The sequence below is a fragment of the Euprymna scolopes genome, chromosome 10, assembly GCF_053919585.1.
Source record: "Euprymna scolopes isolate OS-2025 chromosome 10, ASM5391958v1, whole genome shotgun sequence".
NCBI classification, from domain to species: Eukaryota; Metazoa; Mollusca; class Cephalopoda; order Sepiida; family Sepiolidae; genus Euprymna; species Euprymna scolopes.
Genome location: NC_136491.1, coordinates 66,882,532 through 66,894,644, shown reverse-complemented (window position 1 = coordinate 66,894,644; position 12,113 = coordinate 66,882,532). Strand labels below are relative to the sequence as shown.

Genomic DNA, 12,113 nt, shown 5'->3' with positions numbered 1-12,113 from the left:
TTTACTTTTATTTTTAATTTTAGTTTTAATTTTAGTTTTAATTTTAGTTTTACTTTTACTTTTAAGTGTAGTTTTAATTTTTATTTTTAATTTTTGTTTTACTTCTAGTGTTAATTGTAGTTTTACTTTTAGTTTAATTTTATTTTTAATTTTGGTTTTTCTTTTTGTTTTAATTGTAGTTTTAATTTTGCATTTGGCAGCCAATTCCTATTCGAATTGATCTAAATTGTAATTTGCTTTTTAAATTATTGCTCAATATATATTAATGAGGGAACGATTCTAATATTTCCCCGATTCGGACACAATTATCGATTCCATAAATTCCCGATTCCGATACAATGATCGATTCTTTATAAATATTTAAGTAGAGTTGTTATATGCTCTAATTATCGTAAAAAAAACACTTGATAAACGTGCAAATATTTCTCAAACGTAAAAAGAACACTTATGGAGGATAGTCTATAGATTTTTGTTTTACTGGTGGTTAAATATCTACAAATGTTTATTATTGTGACATTACTTCCAACAGTGGGAGATTTTGTTTTAAACAAAATCAAATAAATAAAGACAATTAAAAGAATCGTTTTTGCTATCGGAAAATAGGCACACATTTTTTCGATTCCGATACTTATTCCGATGCCTCAAAAATTTCCGATTTTTCCGATTCCTCATTCCGGTTCCGATTTATCGTCCCAATATATATATATATATATATATATATATATATATATATATATATATATATATATATTATTATTATTATTATTATTATTATTATTACTATTACTATTATTTTATTATTATTATTATTATTATTATTATTATTATTGTTATTATTATTATTATTATTATTATTATTATTATTATTATTATTATTATTATTATTAATATAAATACCTACAGACACTCGTATTTGATCTAATAATTATAACATCATGATCTGCACATAGGAGTCTGGGTTATCTACTCAACATTAGGAACCGAGTTCTTAAAGGGTCCGAAATTATTATTACTATATTTTTTTAATACCTACAGACACTAGTGTTTCATCCTTTCGGGAATTATCAGTGCAGGGTGACACGATTGCTGCCGGTCGGGAGATTCAAACTCGGCGCCAAAGCCATCTCTGACTATATTAGCAAGGAACAAACCTCACGGCCAACTTCAACTGCAATAAATATCGTTGAAATTTAAACATTTATTTTTAAATGTCGTAACATCCGTCCAGAGTGATCGAATGACTATAACATATATGCCCCCCTTTTTGAATTTCCAACAACTTTTTTTGTTTTTGAAATGGGACAAGGTCATACATTTCATTACATCAAAAAATATATTTTCCAATATTTGTACTTGTGTTTTGTTTTCTTAATTTCATTCATTCAGAGAAAGTCTCGCAATAAAGATGAAACATTGATGAACACATAACTTGGTTTGCTCCTTTTTTATCTCTCTATTTCGTCGGAATACTATTTCCAATATTCTCATTATATATATATATATATATATATATATATATATATATATATATATATATATATATATATATATATATATACGCATATATATATATATATATATATATACGCATATATATATATATATATATATATATATACGCATATATATATATATATATATATATGCGTATGTGTGTGTGCGTGTGTACAGATTTTTTAACATGTATTTTTAGTATACGAAGCTCGTTCTAAAGTAAAGCTTTCTGTTTTTAACTGAAAAAGTTGAAGAGTTATGAAACGGGAGTGGTACCATTAAAACGAGTGACCTTTTCTGCTCTAGAATTTTTCTACATAGTCACTACCATTCTTAATGCACTTGCGCCAGGAATTCAACGACGCATCTCTGCTTCTGACGCACGTCTATGATAGGGATTGCTTTCTTAAAGCATCACACCGTCAATATTTGCAACAGAGAAATGAACCATTCAGGTCACTAATGCATAAGTTTAGTCATCTTAACAATGCAATGCGCAATCTCCTCTGATCCTTTCAGGCGGAATAAAAAAATACGAGGCATTACTTTTAGAATGCGCCTCCTATATATTTTAGGAAAAGTGGGTTTATGTTTGCAAGTGTTTATTAAATTTAAAATATCTAACTTTATTGGACTCGTGAATACGGAGGATTTGGGGATTACTTTCATAAGTTAAAGAAATTAAAGTTAAAGTTTGCTGATCAGAATTTACTTCTAAAATATAATAATTTTTATTTGCTTAGACTCAGTTAATTTATTCGCCTTGCATCAACGTATATAGCCCCATGGTTGGAATAATTAGGATATTAATATTATAGTATTAGCTTTAGTGTAACCTGTAATATTGGGGTTTAATGTATTAAAAACATTTTTTTATATATTTCGAATAATAAACGAATAATTTTTTTTTTTTTGACCAGCTTGTCCTGATATTATAAAATAAATCTACCTCTTATCACCTATTATAAAATAAGGTGCTAAACATAGGTACTCATTGATTGGGTAAGGTGGGTTTTTTTTTAATTTCTAATCAATTAAAAGTTTAATTAACGTTACTTCCCTTAACCAGGTTAGTTTTTTTGACAATTGATTTCGATGAGTACATCTTAGTATGCATGGGAGCTAAATTATCTCCCCTGATCTGAAAAAAAAACTCCACCAGCGTATACTAGTGTCTTTTAACGTTGAACATTATTTAATGTTGAATTATTAAGTTTTCAGAAGAAATTAAGTATTATGCTTTAAAATAAGATTATTGATAAAACATTTTTATAAACTTGCACTATTCGTGTTCTTTGAAGAATCAGTAAGTCTTTTTATTTGAGTTTCGAATCCAATTAATTTAACCTGTCACATAAAGAATAAAAGAAGATGCGGTTTCTGGGCTTTGTAGTTTTGGTGTGTGTGTGTGTGTGTGTGTGTGTGTGATCATTTAAGAATTTTATTGTTAATTATGCCTGTAACGAATTGCTAAATAATTTATGTGCTAAAACTAGACCATGGACAACAAATTTCTAAGGCATATAAATATGAGGATAAATAATATTTATATATATATATATATATATATATATATATATATATATATATATATATATATATATATACTAGCAAAAGTAACCGTCGTTGACTGGGTTCAAAAACAGCCTACAGAAAATCGACTCTGATTTATGAAAGTATGATAGGTTATGAAAAGGAAGGGTTGTAAATTTGCGTTGAATTTGGGAGTATCAAAACCAAAGAAAAATATGATGAAAGTAAAAATAAAATAGATAAACCCCATAATTTATTATACCATACCTGTTCACACTGAAACACTTATCACAATATTCTGTGGATCTATATTAAAAAACCTTGTTAAACTTTGTGACATATTTCCATTCTATGGAGGTCAGGTGCGAACGAACACCCCACAATTTTATTATACCATATATCTTCAAACTGAAACATAATTATCAAAGTATACTTTATTAAGTCTTTATTAAAGTTTGTGCCTATTTCCATTCTATTATATTATCCCTATTTAAGTTAAAACATACTTATCAAAGTATTCTTATGCACATCTATATCAAAAACACTTGTAAACCTTCTTTTTTTTTTAATTTTTAAATTTTTTATTTCCATACTTTGTGGACCAGGCGCGAACGCAGACCCCAAATTTTAATGAACCACCGTTCTGCCAGATCAAACATACCTATTCCTGTGTCTCGATACATCTTCTATCATTATATGTAATCAGTTTTTTAAAATAGTCAACCATATAGGAGCCTATTCGTGACCACACACACACACACACACACACGCACACACACACACACATTCAGCTTTATATTATATTAAATATATAAAGTTGATACAAATAAATTTATAACCTTATCTTTTACAGTACCAAGAATTCAAAATCAACAATAATTACGCGTACGATGTTTTTAGGATATTATGTTTTTTAATACGTTTTTACTTTTTAATTCCAATATGTCTTTTCTTTAACGAAAAGATCTCAATTAGAAGTCAAGCAAAAAATGCATTAAAATTGTCTCCTTATTTAAGTGTACAGCAGTAACTACTGAATTAAAATAACTAAGCGGAAGTGAGAGATTTTAACAACGCATCATGGTGAGAAAACACACAGGAAATATGAAAAGGAATAATATTACGCTCGTATAAACGGAAAATAACAACGGAAATATGAATATCATAGGTTAGTGCATCAATTAATGTAGTTGTACAGTAAAAAAAATTGTACATCATTTGTACTGATTACTCTGGATAATGGATGATTATGTTTGCGGTGCGTAATGTGTGATGATAGACTATAAAAACACTTTCGAAAATTGTAAATTTACTGGACATTTCAGCAAGACGAACTTCATGCAGGTCGATGTGACTTTCACTAATTTGGCTTTATGGATATTTTGCGCTGATTATTGCCTTCACTAGTATGAGAATAATATTTTTAAATGTATGCAAATAACTATTTATGTTGCGTTATTGAATGTATATATGTCATTTTCTAACTTGCAATTTTCAAATGCTTGCCTAAATTATATATATACACCCAACAACTCTTTTGTCGTTATTCTCAACATCAACACACAGACGAATTTATCAACATGTAAGTTTATTTACAATTAAACATTTGCCCATCGACAAAGAGAAAGACGTTTAGATGTAGGAGTTGGTTTGTGTGTGTGTCGGTGATGTGGAGAAATGTGTCACGTTAAAAGATTATCAGTCTGCTCTCTCTCTCTCTCTCTCTCTCTCTCTCTCTCTCTCTCTCTCTCTCTCTCTCTCTCTCTCTCTTACAAATATCTAGGAATACTGGAAGCAAACACCATTAAATCTACAGAAAGAAAGGGAAGATTGGACAAGAGTACTTAAGAAGAACATGGAAACTATTAGAAACAAAACTAGAGAGTATAACTTTAATCAAAGAGATAAAGTGCTCGTCTGAGCTGATCAGACGTCATGATAATTAACAAGAAGAAAAGAAACTGCCACAATATATATTTTGACGTCTCAGCCGACCATAGATCAAAGAGAAAAAGAATCAAAACAAATTCAGAACTTGGCAGAGAACTGAAAGGAATATGGCATCTGAAGAAACTCAATGTCATACCAATAATTGTGAAAATGGCTGAAATCTTAAGGAGAATCCTCGAGTGCGGAAACTAATCCATATCGGTGACAAGCACTAATCGGGCGTTAAAAACTGCAACAGAAGTGAAACAAAAAGATGCAACGAGAAAGAGAACTGGAACCACAAATTTGCAAATTGTCTATCCCCCTCCCAAAAAATAAAAGCTGAAGAGCCAGCACGACTGACACCAAAGAGTCGAAGGGTCAAGGTGGATGGAAATAGTCGAAGGGTCAAGGTGGATGGAAATAGTCGAAGGGTCAAGGTGGATGGAAATAGTCGAAGGGTCAAGGTGGATTGAAATAGTCGAAGGGTCAAGGTGGATGGAAATAGTCGAAGGGTCAAGGTGGATGGAAATATTCGAAGGGTCAAGGTGGATGGAAATAGTCGAAGGGTCAAGATGGATTGAAATAGTCGAAGGGTCAAGGTGGATGGAAATAGTCGAAGGGTCAAGGTGGATTGAAATAGTCGAAGGGTCAAGGTGGATTGAAATAGTCGAAGGGTAAAGATGGATGGAAATAGTCGAAGGGTCAAGCTGGATGGAAATAGTCGAAGGGTCAAGGTGGATTGAAATAGTCGAAGGATCAAGGTGGATGGAAATAGTCGAAGGGTCAAGGTGGATTGAAATAGTCGAAGGGTCAAGCTGGATGGAAATAGTCGAAGGGTCAAGGTGGATTGAAATAGTCGAAGGGTCAAGGTGGATGGAAATAGTCGAAGGGTCAAGGTGGATGGAAATAGTCGAAGGATCAAGGTGGATGGAAATAGTCGAAGGATCAAGGTGGATTGAAATAGTCGAAGGGTCAAGGTGGATTGAAATAGTGGAAGGGTCAAGGTGGATTGAAATAGTCGAAGGATCAAGGTGGATGGAAATAGTCGAAGGGTCAAGGTGGATTGAAATAGTCGAAGGGTCAAGGTGGATTGAAATAGTCGAAGGATCAAGGTGGATGGAAATAGTCGAAGGGTCAAGGTGGATTGAAATAGTCGAAGGATCAAGGTGGATGGAAATAGTCGAAGGGTCAAGGTGGATTGAAATAGTCGAAGGGTCAAGGTGGATTGAAATAGTCGAAGGGTCAAGGTGGATTGAAATAGTCGAAGGGTCAAGGTGGATTGAAATAGTCGAAGGATTAAGGTGGATGGAAATAGTCAAAGGGTCAAGGTGGATTGAAATAGTCGAAGGGTCAAGGTGGATGGAAATAGTCGAAGGATCAAGGTGGATTGAAATAGTCGAAGGATCAAGGTGGATGGAAATAGTCGAAGGGTCAAGGTGGATTGAAATAGTCGAAGGGTCAAGGTGGATTGAAATAGTCGAAGGATAAAGGTGGATGGAAATAGTCGAAGGATCAAGGTGGATTGAAATAGTCGAAGGATCAAGGTGGAATGAAATTGTCGAAGGGTCAAGGTGGATTGAAATAGTCGAAGGGTCAAGGTGGATTGAAATAGTCGAAGGATCAAGGTGGATGGAAATAGTCGAAGGGTCAAGGTGGATTGAAATAGTCGAAGGGTCAAGGTGGATGGAAATAGTCGAAGGGTCAAGGTGGATTGAAATAGTCGAAGGATCAAGGTGGATGGAAATAGTCGAAGGGTCAAGGTGGATTGAAATAGTCGAAGGGTCAAGGTGGATGGAAATAGTCGAAGGATCAAGGTGGATTGAAATAGTCGAAGGGTCAAGGTGGATTGAAATAGTCGAAGGGTCAAGGTGGATGGAAATAGTCGAAGGGTCAAGGTGGATTGAAATAGTCGAAGGGTCAAGGTGGATTGAAATAGTCGAAGGGTCAAGGTGGATGGAAATAGTCGAAGGGTCAAGTTGGATTGAAATAGTCGAAGGATTAAGGTGGATGGAAATAGTCGAAGGGTCAAGGTGGATTGAAATAGTCGAAGGGTCAAGTTGGATTGAAATAGTCGAGGGATTAAGGTGGATGGAAATAGTCGAAGGGTCAAGGTGGATTGAAATAGTCGAAGGGTAAAGGTGGATGGAAATAGTCGAAGGGTCAAGGTGGATTGAAATAGTCGAAGGGTCAAGGTGGATTGAAATAGTCGAAGGGTCAAGGTGGATGGAAATAGTCGAAAGGTCAAGGTGGATTGAAATAGTCGAAGGGTCAAGGTGGATTGAAATAGTCGAAGGATCAAGGTGGATTGAAATAGTCGAAGGGTCAAGGTGGATTGAAATAGTCGAAGGGTCAAGGTGGATTGAAATAGTCGAAGGGTCAAGTTGGATTGAAATAGTCGAAGGATCAAGGTGGATTGAAATAGTCGAAGGGTCAAGGTGGATTGAAATAGTCGAAGGGTCAAGGTGGATTGAAATAGTCGAAGGGTCAAGTTGGATTGAAATAGTCGAAGGGTCAAGGTGGATTGAAATAGTCGAAGGGTCAAGGTGGATGGAAATAGTCGAAGGGTCAAGGTGGATGGAAATATGGAGAAAAGAAAGCACTAATCAGACCTTCACTGGATAAGGATCCTGACCTTGGGAATTCCAGTGGAGATTGATTGTCGCTGCAAACGATAAATTTATTGTAAACGGCTGTTGCAATAACTCAAATTCATTTGCAAAGGTTATCGAAAGAGGTGGAGAGTACTGGAAATCTGGGGAGACATTTTGTCACTCAGGCTCCAGGGAACACCACCGGTTGTTCTCAAAGAGAAATCTTTGATGATGGCCTATGTGAAAATCTCAATATCGTAATTAGTACAATAATTGGATGTGCAAAAGAATAAGTATGAAAAATAACAGCAGAAAATAAACAAATATAAAAATCACGAATGCAGTAACACATCAGAAAAAGTTACAGAGTAAAGATTTACATTTAAAAAAAAGCATTTTGTATGAACTGAAACAAAAACAAAAAAGCTAAAACAACGAAAATTGCTAGAGGTACAGAAAACTTTACATATCACTGAGATTGTTATAATAGTTAAAAACAGAAGGATAGTCTTCTCACATTGTATCCTAAAATATGTTACTATTTAAAGTATATATCGGATTCGCCGCAAGAACCCAAATCCGAGGATTTCAGATTCCAAAATAAAAAGCCAGACCCCGGTCTACAACACAAGATGATGCTAATGCAAGGGGGGGGGGGAGATAATCACGATCGGTTCAATCAAGATCCAACCGACTGAATTAATTCAATTAGATACAATGGAAATAACTCATCAAAAGCTCAGAAGCAACCAATTGACGGAATTCATAGATTTTACAATTATGGTAGATGAATGAAATGTATATGAAATGTGATAGAAAAACGAAAAGATTATAATCATAGTGATACATGTGTGTGTGTGTGTGTGTGTGTGTGTGTGTGTGTGTGTGTGTGTGTGTGTGTGTGTGTGTGTGTGTGTGTGTGTGTGTGTGTGTGTGTGTGTGTGTGTGCGCGTGTGTGTGTGCGTGTGTGTGTGTGTGCGTGTGCGTGTGTGATGCCTGAATAAACCTTTTAAAGACATAGTATTCATCTAAAAATATTTTAAGTATAACGGAATACATATTTTTCATTCATGATTAAAACATAAAAATATTTTAAGTATAACGGAATACATATTTTTCATTCATGATTAAAACATAAAAATATTTTAAGTATAACGGAATACATATTTTTCATTCATGATTAAAACATAAAAATATTTTAAGTATAACGGAATACATATTTTTCATTCATGATTAAAACATAAAAATATTTTAAGTATAACGGAATACATATTTTTCATTCATGATTAAAACATAAAAATATTTTAAGCATAACGGAATACATATTTTTCATTCATGATTAAAACATAAAAATATTTTAAGTATAACGGAATACATATTTTTCATTCATGATTAAAACATAAAAATATTTTAAGTATAACGGAATACATATTTTTCATTCATGATTAAAACATAAAAATATTTTAAGTATAACGGAATACATATTTTTCATTCATGATTAAAACATAAAAATATTTTAAGTATAACGGAATACATATTTTTCATTCATGATTAAAACATAAAAATATTTTAAGCATAACGGAATACATATTTTTCATTCATGATTAAAACATAAAAATATTTTAAGTATAACGGAGTACATATTTTTCATTCATGATTAAAACATAAAAATATGCCAGCCAACCGGTTCTGACCTCACTCTATAGAGCTGAATCCAGGGATTTAAAAAAAAAAAGCAAATTGGACATTTAGAAACAGCATTTGATTTTGTTTCTAATAAAAATAAAATCAAATGCTTTTTCTAAATGTCCAATTTACATTCGTGTGAGAAATGTGTCAAGCAACTTCACTCAACTTCCAATGTTCGTGCTGTATACACGAAAACCACTTTTGTCGTCATCTAGAAAAGACGTTCTATCAACTATAATAATAATAATGTTATACATAATTTTAAATGTGATTGCAATGCTGACTACATAGGTAGAAAGCGTTAAGAGATTAACACATACCTAGCAATATTTATAACTAGCAGTGGGTGCCCGGCGTTCCCCGGGTGTTTGGAGGTGTATGCTGAGCAAAAAAAAACAAAAAAAACGGTAATTTTTTTAAACTTTGACCCTTATTATGCCCCCTTAAAATTTATTGTTTTGGGCTCATATCAAGTTATTAAGTTAAATCCATGTCTAAGGAACCAATATCTAAAATGTCAAGTGTTTAGACCCCAAATTGTCGGACTAAAAATTGACAGAGTTATTGCGTAGGGAAATGTGCACAGACACAGACACAGACACACACACAGACACACACACACACACAGATACGTTCACTTTTATAGATATATAGATATAGACTAGCAGTTCATCCCGGCTTTGCTCGGGCCTTATATACTGTTCATAACTTTATGTGCATATGTATATATATATATATATATATATATATATATATATATATATATGTATATATATATATAAAACCGACATCTAAATTTTCAAGTGCTAAGAGCTAAAATTGGCGGAGGAGTTTGGTAAGAGTCTGCAAATGTTAACTCTTTAAACTTTAACGACTTGGCAGCCAAATTGTCGCTCAAAAACTGATTAAAAAGCTTGCTGCATGTCTGAATACCCTTTATGTAAAATTTCAAATGTTTAGACCCAAAATTGGCTGAATAGTTTGGTAGAGACTGCAAAGATCAAATCTTTTGAACTTTGAACCCTTGGTAGCCAAATTTTCGGCCAGAAACCAATTAAAAAGCTTGCCCTATGTCTGGATACACTTCATGTAAAATTTCATATTTAGACCAAAATTGAGTAATTTGGTAGAGACCGCAGAGTTCAATTTTTTTTAACTTTGAGCCTAATTTTGACCCCTTAATATTTATTGTTTCGGGCTCAAATCAAATTAAAAAGTTTGATCCATGTCCAAGTAACCTACATTTAAAATCTCAAGTGTGTAAAACTAAAATTGGCGGAGGAGTTTTCAAAAGTCAAATCGTTGAACTTTGACCCCTTTGCTTCCAAGTTTCTGACCGAAAACCAATTAAAAAGATTTTCCCAAATTCTAATACTCCTTATGTCGAATCTCGAGTTTGTAGACCGAAAATTGACAAAGTAGTTTGGTAGGGAAATGTACACACACAGACAATTTCACTTTTATAGATATACTAACATTTCAGCCCGGCTTAGCTCGGGCTCTATGTACTGTTAATAACTTTATGTGCATATGAATATATTAAAAAGTGCGAATATGTACGGCAATGCCTTTCTATATAATAGGCTTCCTGAATTTTTATAGAAAAGAGTTGGTAGAGACCGTAATTTTTTTAACTTGGACCTCAATTTTGACCTCTTAACATGTATTGCTTTGGGATCAAATCAAGTTAAAATGTTTGACCAATGTCCAAGTAATCTACATCTAAAATTTCAAGTATTTAGACCCAAAATTGGCAGAGGAGTTTGATAGAGTCTGCAATGGTCAACTCTGTAAACTTTTGACGTCTTGGTAGCCAAATTTTCGCCCAAAAACTGATTAAAAAGCTTGCTGCATGTCTGAATACCCTTTATGTAAAATTTCAAATGTTAGACCAAAAATTAACTTAATAGTTTGATAGAGACCACAAAGGTAAAATCTTTTGAACTTTGATCCCTTGGAAACAAAAGTTTCAGAAAAAAAAAACGATTTAAAAGCTAAATGCACTTTATATAGAATTTCAAATGTTTAGACCAAAAATTGGCTGAGTAATTTGGTAGAAACCGCAGAGGCCACTTTTATTTTAATTCGACCCCAATTATGACCCCTTAACATTTATTTCTTTTGGACTCAAATCAAATTATAAAGTTAGATCCATGTCCAAGTAACCTATATCTAAAATTTCAAGTGTTTAGACCCAAAATTGGCGGAGGAGTTTGGTAGAGTTCTTAAAGGTCAAATCGTTGAACTTTGACCACTTGACAGCCAAATTTCTGTCAGAAAACAGATTAAAAAGATGTTCCCAAATCTCAATACCCCTTATACGGCATAATCACGCTGACACACCGGTTCCCGTCAGATCACCGAAGTTAAGCAACGTTGGGCCTGGTCATTACTAAAATGGGTGACCAATTTGGGAAGACCAGGTGCTGTATGTAGGAGGACGTCGACACCTCTCTGCAAAAAGTTGCAAAAACCTAACGTCGTCATCTCTCCTAACGGGGATATGCATGCGACCGGGGACCGCTTCTGAATTTCATACTCCCATGAGACTCCTCCTCCGGAGGAAGTCGGTTAAACCCTGAATAGGGTTGGTGCTGCTGCTGACTCCAAACAACACACCTTATGTCAAATCTCGAGTCTGTAGACCGAAAATTGACAGAGTTATTTGGTAGGGAAATGTACATACACAGACAGACAGACAGACACACACACACAGAGGCATTTTAACTTTTCAGATTAATTACAACTTCACTGCCTGGATTAATAGTTAAATAATTAAAACAGAGTTATCAATAATACTAAAAATTATTAACTTTATTAATATTTCTCTTTATTTTTATGCATAGCTACATTAAACGATTAGTATTTAAAGAC

General features: G+C 33.4%; 1 pseudogene; it reads left to right on the top strand.

Annotated features, from left to right (window-relative positions):
* The first annotated feature begins 11,555 nt into the window (after positions 1 to 11,555).
* On the top strand, positions 11,556 to 11,674 carry LOC145286798 (5S ribosomal RNA; annotated as a pseudogene).
* Positions 11,675 to 12,113: the final 439 nt, after the last annotated feature.